This window comes from Aythya ferina, assembly GCF_964211825.1.
Source record: "Aythya ferina genome assembly, contig: HAP1_SCAFFOLD_115, whole genome shotgun sequence".
Classification (NCBI taxonomy): Eukaryota; Metazoa; Chordata; class Aves; order Anseriformes; family Anatidae; genus Aythya; species Aythya ferina.
Window position 1 is genome coordinate 308,114 of NW_028181406.1, and position 9,938 is coordinate 318,051.

Below are 9,938 nucleotides of genomic sequence, written 5' to 3' on the forward strand. Positions count from 1 at the left end.
ATGGTTTAAATCCAAATAGAATCGTGCGATGAGGAAGATCTCACTGCAACAAATTCAACATCTAAAATCAAAGTTGACATTTTCCGTGATTTTCTTCCTGAGCAGAAGTGTGCGGTACTCCTTTTATATTAACGTAGAGATTATTTCAAACAGTCTTGAAGTGCTTGATGACTTAACAGTCTGCAGATTTATTATCAAATCAAAAAAACCCCGACTTGGTAGACTATTTTTTTCCCAGTTTTGAATGACCACTAGGAAGAAGGTTATTCCGGCATCAAGAAAGTCATGTGGAATGTAACAAAATGTACTGAACCAGTAAGTAAAACTTATATTTTTCTATTATTTCCATTGTTTCAACTCTTCAGACGCTTATGGATGGCATAGATAACAGAGGGGAGATCGTGGTAATCGGAGCTACTAACAGACTGGATTCTATAGATCCTGCTTTACGAAGACCAGGACGCTTTGGCAGACACTTCCTCTTCAACTTGCCAGATAAAGAGGTGAGAACTTAAATTCAATGTAAGTGCTACCATGGCAAAGTCCAACTTTATAGGAAAAAAATAATTGACAACTTGAACAAAAGAGTGATACGTGGAGACACTGCGTTGTTCCATGGAGGGCAAATCTGGTACTGGATATATATGGTCAGGATGATACCACCAAGTAGTTAGTTCTATAATCAAACCTTTCATTCCCCAAGGTGTACCTGTTTGCTTAATTATTTAGTCCACTTGGGTGTTTTCATCATGAAGTTGTGTTTTTGGTCTCAATCCTTCGCTTATGAATGAATAGGGGACGTGTTTGCATTTGATTGTGCCCCTGCTCGGTGGTAGTAGTTTGAGTCATAATTCTTTTCTTCTTTATAGTAATTGTAGCAATTGGAAGCATTGTGCCAGAAGTGCTTTCTGTGAATTTACTGACTGGAAAGCAAATGTGATGAAGTAATGAGACTGTCCCAATGAAAGCTTGCTAAGTTTTAGAGAAGTTTTTTGGACAGCAAAGAAATGTTTCTGGATAAATTTTTCATTACAGTATTTTCCTCTGGGTCCTTAGGTCTCGTAGTTTGGAAACTTGTTATTGAAGCTATAAATGCCTTTTCTTTCACTGTAGGTTCCTAGAAAAAGTTCAGTATAACAAATAAGAACTATTCAATTTCCTGGTTGACAATGCAGAGTGTATATTAAATAACTGTAAAATACTTGAAAGTTGAGCAAGTAAGAAAAGCGTATTAATAGATGAGGGGTTTTGAGGGAGGACTGTTTTGTTTTTTGTTGTTTGTTTGTTTGCTTTTTGGTTTGTTTGTTTCTTGTTGGTATTTTTAAGGAAAACTTGGGACAAGCTAAAATGCAATGATTTTGCTTCCAGGCTAGAAAAGAAATTGTCAAGATTCATACTCGTGACTGGACCCCTCAGCCACCGGACATGTTGCTTGATGAACTTGCTGAGAAATGCATTGGTAAGACTGAAACAGAAACGGATTCTTGCTTGTGACCAAGTTGTAAAGAACCTTAGCTTGTACCAGGCAGTACCCATGCTCTTGTGCCTTGCTGCACAACTAGTCAACGAGGCAGCTGGCACGCCTTCATAGCAATCAGAGTGAGATGCTTTCATCTATTTACTCTTTGTTGTCGTTCCTCTTGTTGTCTAAGAACGTTAAATGATTCTGGGGCATCTTCCTCAAGAGTATAGTTTTTGATGAGGAGTCTGCTTCAGCTGCATAAGCGCAGGATATCAGGCAGTGAGCAACATGAAACTTCCCTGCAGAGCGGTAGCACTTTGAATTCCCTGTTAAGCTGTTTGGTTTTGGCCTTACAAATTCTTTAAATGTTGCATGTTGTAAACCTGGGCCTTGACTGATGTAACGTTTGATTTTTGTTTGTTAGGATACTGTGGTGCAGATATCAAATCCCTCTGTACTGAAGCTGCGCTGTGCTCTCTACGCCGATGCTATCCTCAGATTTATGCAAGTAGGGAGAAATTGCAGCTAGATGTTAATTCTATTAAAATAAAAGCGAAGGACTTTTTCATGGCTATGAAGAAGGTTGTTCCAGCTTCAAACAGGATCGAGACTTCGCCCGTACAAGCACTCTCACCCATTTTCAAGCCACTTTTTCAAAGATCAGTAGAGAATATTTTACAAGTTGTGCAGAAGATCTTCCCGCATGCACAGCTTGCACTAAAGGAGGACCGACAGCAAGGTATAACCACAGCATCCACTTCTTTATAATTCTGCTAAAGCAAAAACTTGTGGTTTGTGCAATCAACTTAAACCTTTCAGACATAATGGTGGTAGAATTTTATTATTTGCATGTGCGTGTCTTTTTTTTGGGCAAGTCTGGAATATAACGCATAGGTTTTATTGTGGATTCGAAACTGAAATGCCAAATGGAAGCTCTGAATGATCAATACACAGTAAAGGATGATGCGTTCTCTACTGAAGCATGCTGCTTCTGAGGGCAGCTGAGATAATTAGCATTTGTAGAGGTTGACTTGAGGTTTGAAGTATAAGGCACCTATTTTTCTTTAAAAAATCAAAACTCAGATCTTTGGAGGGGAAGCATTTCTAGGTCAATGTTTCTAATTCCTTTCTGAAGAATGTCAGGACCAGGATACAAGTATAACTGGTCTAAGCTAAATATTGTTTTAGCTATCATCATTTTTAACCAGTCTCCTAATTTAAATGTTTGTGGATCGTACTATACACGTGAGATCAATTAGCATTGATACTTACTAGATGAATGGAATTCTGTGGCCATCACATCCTTTATCCCCGTGCTTTCATTGTGGGAACCTCCTCCAGAAAGAAATGGTCTTGTTTGTTTCTTTTTTAGCTATTTAGCAACTGCAGAAAGTGTTTGTAATCTCCTTTATTCTAAGGGGGAGAAAAAAATCACCAAGAGTAGCATACCTTATATGTACACATCAGTGGGACTTAGTAGAGCTTTGTAGGGCCTTGTGCCATCTCCTTAGATCTGTGGTGGGCTGAACTCTAGGAAATAGCTTTCAGTGTGTGCTCTCAAATGAAGAAAGGGTTTTGGCACTGATTTAGAAGCTGTATTAATGGAAGAGAAAGAGACAAAGGCTATTCAGGAAAGTTAACAAACCTCTTTTGCCTTTCAGAGCATTTCAGTCCTATTTTACAAGATGATATGTTTGACAGTGATGACGATGCATCCTTGGTTTCTGGAGATGAATTAAAAGATGGAATGCCTAACGGACCAGAGAAAAAACGCCTCTGTTTCAGCAGGTAAAGAAAGATAGATCCCTGTTACGTTTAAATTCTCAGGTCTGCTGAGTTTTTGTAAACATTTCCAGCTGTTAAAAGTGCGAGGGGTGGTAGACGAAGGGGTAACATCAAGTTTGTGTGTTGAAGGGGTGCTTGGTATTCACAAGAAGAAAGGGTGGAGGGACTAAAGTTATAATGAAGTTGCTCTGAATGACCAAATTGAAAAGCCCAGGCTTCTCTTCGTAAGCCAAAGTGATCCGTAGACTACCAGAACACGTTGACTTAATCCATGGCATTCTTTGAAAGACTCAAGACCACATAAATGTGCAGTCTGTCCTTTTAGCTAAAAATACCCCAACTTTATGGGTTTGTGTTGCCACCTTTTGCCCTTCTGTTTTCCAGGATTGTTAAACCAGTAGTGAATTATGTAGCAGAAAGAAAACTGAGAAATGGCTTGTTAAAACACCTTGAGAAAAAATTGAATGGTGTCTTTATTTGTTAAGCCACCAAGTTGTGTTAATCTTGTGATATTTTAGTATGGAAGTCATGCAAGCCCACAGTTGGAAAGTTAGATCATGTTGTCACAGCTGGATCAGTTATTTTTCTCCGTTTCTATTGCTGTGCTGTCCAGATGATTTTCTGTGCTTTAGAGCAAGGCTAAGTCTCTAGCATCTTTGATTTAAGCCAGCAGAGGTACAGCCTGATTGTAGTGGGGAAACAAATGCTCCTCACCAATTTATTTCCTAGTAGTAAAGCAAGATTGCAGGGATATTAATTTGCAGTCTTGGTTTAGTTAAGAATAGGAAAAACAAGGGGAGAAGATGAAACAAAGGGAAGAAGGTGAAACAATTGGAATGAGTGAATAACTTAACTGGAAATCTTACATGTATTTAATGTACCGCTGCCATTTGGATTATTTGGGGAGGGAAAAGAAAGTCTATAGGAAAATTACTTGGAACATCTGTGTGTCTATTCAGCACCTCATTTATAAACTTGTTTTCTGAACTCTTGTTCTAGGAGTGCTTTCTGCGAACCAACATCATGCCAGCCCCGTCTGCTAATAGCAGGAAAAGAAGGGTATGGCCAGGTTTCTTACGTGGCACCCGTGGTGTTGCACGCTTTGGAGAAGTTTTCTGTTCACACCCTGGACCTTTCTGTTCTGCTTACAAACGTTGCACCGCCAGAAGAAATCTGCGGACAGGTACCTTTTTTTCTTTTTCTTCTCATCGGATTCACTGACTGTATGTAAAGGATCAATCGAGTTGCAAGTAAGGTGAGCAAAATTAATTGGTAATGGAGGTGGCCTTGTTTTAATGCGCTGGGATGTTTGCTTCTGTCTGAAAATCCCCTTTTCTTTTAGACAGCACCACAAACAATCTGGATGTTGTACATGTCCACATTTTCCATACCCAGTTTTACAGTGAGGCTGTTGCTAGCAGCTCAGGAAGCTGGGCGGTGTTGCTAATAAACATCTCTTTGTGGAAAGAAATGCTGTTCATGTCACTGGGATCCAGAAAGTAGTTCTCATTGCCTCCTAAGACTGTGTGCTCCCAGTAGATGGCTCTGTATCAGACTGCATGTCGGCTACTTTTTGTAGGCTTCTTCTAAATTATATTAGTAAGGCAACCGAGGTTTGGGGCTTCTGTTTATTTTGTTTTCGCACGGACATACACAACTTGTGCTGTTGCAGTATGTGCAATAAAAGCATTAACATTCAGAAAACACTTCATTTGCACAGTGATGTGGTTTTAACTAGAAAAAATGACCAGATTTGGTGTTTTTACTTTTAGGCAGGAAATCCATTTTCTTGTTTGGCATCACTACCTTAAAATATTTTTACCTTTAGTGGAAACGTTTGAGAGCCATACAAGTAAGGACAGACATGTTACACGACTGAATACTGATGTGTCCCTTAAGAGGGACATTTCCTTTCTTTGTTATGCGATGATTGTGGCTGTGGCCATATAGCTACGGTGTCTAGCCACTGCCTGAATATATCCTTCCCATCTTCTGACTAGAGTTCTCCGAATACTGATAATCTGAAAGGGTGCACAGAGAAATTCCTTATGTGAAAGGATGCTTGCCACTCTGTTCACGTAGTTTCATTTCATGGGGCAGTCAGATGGCTATGTAGCTATGTATTAACAGGTTCTTGTACGTGTTTTAGTTTTCTTACGCAAGCTTTCCTTTTCACTAGCTGATCCGAAATGCTCAGAAGACAGCACCAAGCACAATTTATGTCCCAGATATCCATTTATGGTGGGACAACGCTGGACCTGTCTTGAAACTTACTTTTCTAACTCTACTACTTAACATTCCAGCATTTTTGCCAGTTTTTCTGCTTGCTCCGTCTGATGTACGTCACTCAGATCTCCCAGAAGAGGTATTTGTCAATACTTTCCTTACTATTTCTTCAGTGTCTTGTAATTTATGAATGCTTTCAGCATCAAAATGCTGTGCTTTCTTAAATGCATGCTGTTATGCATGCTGGAAGAGAACGGGTCTTACCTAGACGTGTTTATTATCAACTGCTTTGAAAGTGCTTGAGTTCCCACAGAAGTTTTTGTACAGGCTGTAAATTCCTTCTAAAATAAGTAGTGAAATTCCTCACCTACCTTTTAATACTAGAACTTGAAAATGGAGGAAGACGTAGAGGTACTAGCTACTTCAGACACCTTTTGGTAGAGAAATAAAAACTCAGCAAAAAGCCCTCACTTGTCTGCTGAAGCCTGTCTCTTCCCTCGATAGCCATAAAGGTTCTAAGTAAAGGCTGCAGCAAGGCAAGTAAATACAAAGGAGGCGCTGTTGGATGTGGTGAAAGCCATTACTTTACCAGTGTAGCGTACAATCCCTTCAGCGAGCTTTAATTCTACAGGTGATTCTTAAAGGTGATATTTGAATTTGCCGTGCCAACCTGTGAAAATGTAGCGTTTTAAGGCCAGGAAGATAACTTTTTTCAGTTTGTGTTCTTCAGGTTATAATTAATTTGAAAAGGTACTCGTCTTTTTGGAATCGAAGATGAGTTTTTTGTGGCCTTAAATCTGAAATGTCTCTCCTCCTTCTGCTTTAGATGCAAAAATGATTTAATACGGAATTTGGAGAAGTGTGCAATATTGAGTTGCCTGGTAGGGCAGAGAGAGCAGCCTTTTTTTGAGGACCTAATTCTAAATGAAGTGGCTAAGCCTCCTGTAAAGAAAAGAGGTGAGGAGGATATGAGAAGTACATCTAAAACTTTCCTATCGAAGTTACTAGCTTGTTGGTCTTTGCTTTGGTGGTCATTTTCTGTCAGTAATTTGTCATATGCTTGTATTTGAGTACTGTAAATTGGCTAATTTTTCCTGATGAATTGAAGTTGATCGGACATTGGAAGTTGTGCCTGTAGCACCACCAGCTGAGCCTCAGAAGCCACAAGAGGAAGAAGTAAAGATGCTGGAGGAGGAAGAGAAGGATACCTTGCGTGACCTTAGAATTTTCTTGAGGGACGTTACTCACAGACTTGCCACTGACAGACGTTTCAGGGAATTTGCAAAGCCCGTTGACCCACAGAAGGTAAAGTAGTGCTGATCCGTGTGTGTCTGTAACTTCTCAGTGTTCGTACTTCTCAGCGTTTTGGGGAAGGTTCAACTTTGTTTTTAGGGCTGCACTGTAAGGATTTTGCAAGAAGCAGAGGCAGTGCTTTTACTTCTGCTGACTCTCAAATGTGTCTTATGGGATTATTCGCTGAAAGCCCTGGTTTCATTCTAAAAGGCTAGTCCAAATGCCAACACAGTTTGCTCGTGAAAAAGCTTTGATATGTAGGCGTGTCACAGCACTGAAAAGCACAGAGATCTTTCCTTATAATGACAAACAGTATTTACAGGACTACTTGAATGAAGTCTAAAGCCCTTTATTGGACTGTCAGTTCCTGTGGGAACAGGAATAGGAGCAGCAGTTTGTAAAAATAAGTTTTGAGATCCTGTTCTCTGTTTCATCTGGAACTTCTCAATAGGAATCAACCATAAGTGCAGTGTGTTTTCTTTTTCCTCCAATTGGCTGCTTAGATGTCTTTTTCTCCTTAATTTATGAGATAAGCCTAAACTAGGGGCGTATATTTCAAAGACAGATGTAACTTGAATATACCTGGGGATCAGCAAAGTCCTCTTCTTGTTGGCCTCCACTGGCTTTTCTTCCCCTTTTCTCCTAGGTTCTTGAGCTGTGAAAAATCTAGACAGATACATATGTCCTCATCTGAACTGGTCATTAGTCTCCTCTTCTGGTCTGAGGGAAGAAATGAACACCTCAGGGTCCAGTTATCTCATTCTAAAGTAGATGCCTGCAACAGGTACTTCACAGGTGCAATTCATGCACCTTTTCCTCAATGTCGACAACAAAGAGAATGCCGGATGGCTTGCTCAGCTTTCACTGTTGTGATTTTCTGAAGCAAAGTGAAATGAATCTCCCACCCTCAGTGTTTCTTCTCTACCATGCACGTGCTTCTGACCTCCCTACTTCTTGTTGTCCTCTCGTGGCCGCTCTAATGAAAAATGAAAAAGCCCTTCCATTTTTGAGAAGCAAACTGGTTAATTTCAACATCTTCTGATGCATCGCAAATGTTCAGGGTTTTTAGGAAGTCGTTTATTTAAAGTCTTCAGAATAATTTTGGTAGACAGTGTGCAAGGTTAAGAAAACCTCTGAATGCTTGTATTTGATCTGCAGGTACCTGACTATGCCACAAGGATTAAAGAGCCGATGGATCTTTCAACAGTTCTGACTCAAATTGACTCGCGCCAGTACCTCGCTGCAGGAGACTAACTGAAGGACATCGATCTAATCTGTAACAATGCCTTAGAGTACTACCCGGATCAAAGATCTACAGGTGAGGATGTGCTTTTTAGCCCTAGTTTAAAAAATCTGTCAAACATATAGATGGATAAATGCTGTGTGCGCACAATAGACTTCGGATGGATTAGATGATTTTGGACGTCCAGACTGTAAATATTTTATCATTTTGCTACTTGGGCATGGAATTGTGATATAAGTGTTCCCAAGGAACTTGTGCTTTTGTTTTAATTAACTTCGATGTTGTTATGCTGAAAATATTCACTGAGATAAGCTTTCGGAACCAACCTATGAAGAAAGCAATTTTTTTCTGTGATCAAAACAGTTTCATTGGTTGGTAGACAACATTCAGGTAAAGTCTGTAAAATTTCAGATCGTCACAGCGCCTATGTTTTGGAAGGCACTGCATATTCAATGGTGAGGAACGAAATGGATACAGAGTTTGGACGACTTTGTGAACAAATTAAAGAATATCGTGAGAAAAGAGGTACGTGCTTTAACGCTAAGGATTTGAAGACTTGTCTCTGCATTTGTAACTGAAAATGCACGACGAAGATCTTTGGTATCTATTCTTTCTTGCAAGGTCGCATCTCTGCAGCGTGTGCTCCATGCGACAACTCCAAGTCACCACAGCAGAACCCTGCTACTGAAGACGAGAAACCAGATAAAGAGAGTAATGAAAATGAGGAGATGCCAGCGGCACCTGTAGATGCCAGTACACCCATTTCTAATGGCAAGTTGCATTTTATTCAGCTGCACTTGTCGTTCATACCTTCTCCGTTCTTGAGGCGCAACAGGTGTCTCTGATGCCTGGCTCTTTATGGCAGAGGTATTTTGTTTTCAAATTGACTTCCAAATGGGAGAGAGAAATCCAGAGGTCATTCATTCAATATAGTGATGAATTAAAGTTCAAAGAAAGTTGGTTCATTTGATGTACTCTTACTGGAACTTCATTTTGTAAACAGAACGACCCCCCACTCAAGGATATGACAGCTTCCCTCCCGTACTAAAAATGATAGTGCTCACCCTTGTAGGAGCAGCAATGTGAAGAAGGTCGAGGGCAGTAAGAAGGGTTCGAAGCTTTGATATAACAAGCCTTACACTTTTTTTGACAGAGCTCCTAATAAGCATCTTTAGCAAGGTCTGGAGATGGGAGAAAAACTCAAACTAGATTTTAATTCTAGGATGTATAATGTCAAGCTTGACTGTTCCTCTGAACAGTCAATTGAATTCAATTTTTTTTAATTTAAATTAATTAGTTTATTTTTTTAATTTAAATTCAATTGAATATAAAGTTTTTTTTTGTTGTTGTTGTTTTTCACGAAACACTAAGTTTATGTGAAAGGTTTTGCTGCAATATCTTTTTGCCAAGGATATTAAGCTTAAGTTATCCACAAGAAAACGGTGGGGAAAGGGAAGCTTTAGTTTTGAAAGCTTTTTTTTTGTTTTTCTCTCCAGGTTTTTCTTGAGCACAGCAGCGTTTCAGTGTCTGCCTGCCATTAGTTGCCCCACTACCAAGTCAGGAGGGTCAATTAAACTTGCGTGAGGCAGAATTTCTTTATCTGAATCTACATGGTTCACATAAATATATTCTTGTTTCCTTCTTTCCCTAGGATTATTCTTCTCCCAGTATTGAATGTTTCAACGGACACCGTTTAAGATCAATGAGCAAAAGCATCCTGCGGTGTTCAGTCTCCAGCTTTGAAGAAAGTATGGCGATACTGAGGGGAAATGTCAAGAGAAGATGCTTTTCAAGGTACTGTATTTCTATATGTTCAATCTCTGTTCGATTTGTAGATTGAAAAGCAAGAGAGAAAGCATGTGCAGTGAGTTGTGGCCTGATAAACCTCCGGCTAAAATCAGCAGAGGCCTATGAGCATGCTGATGGCGT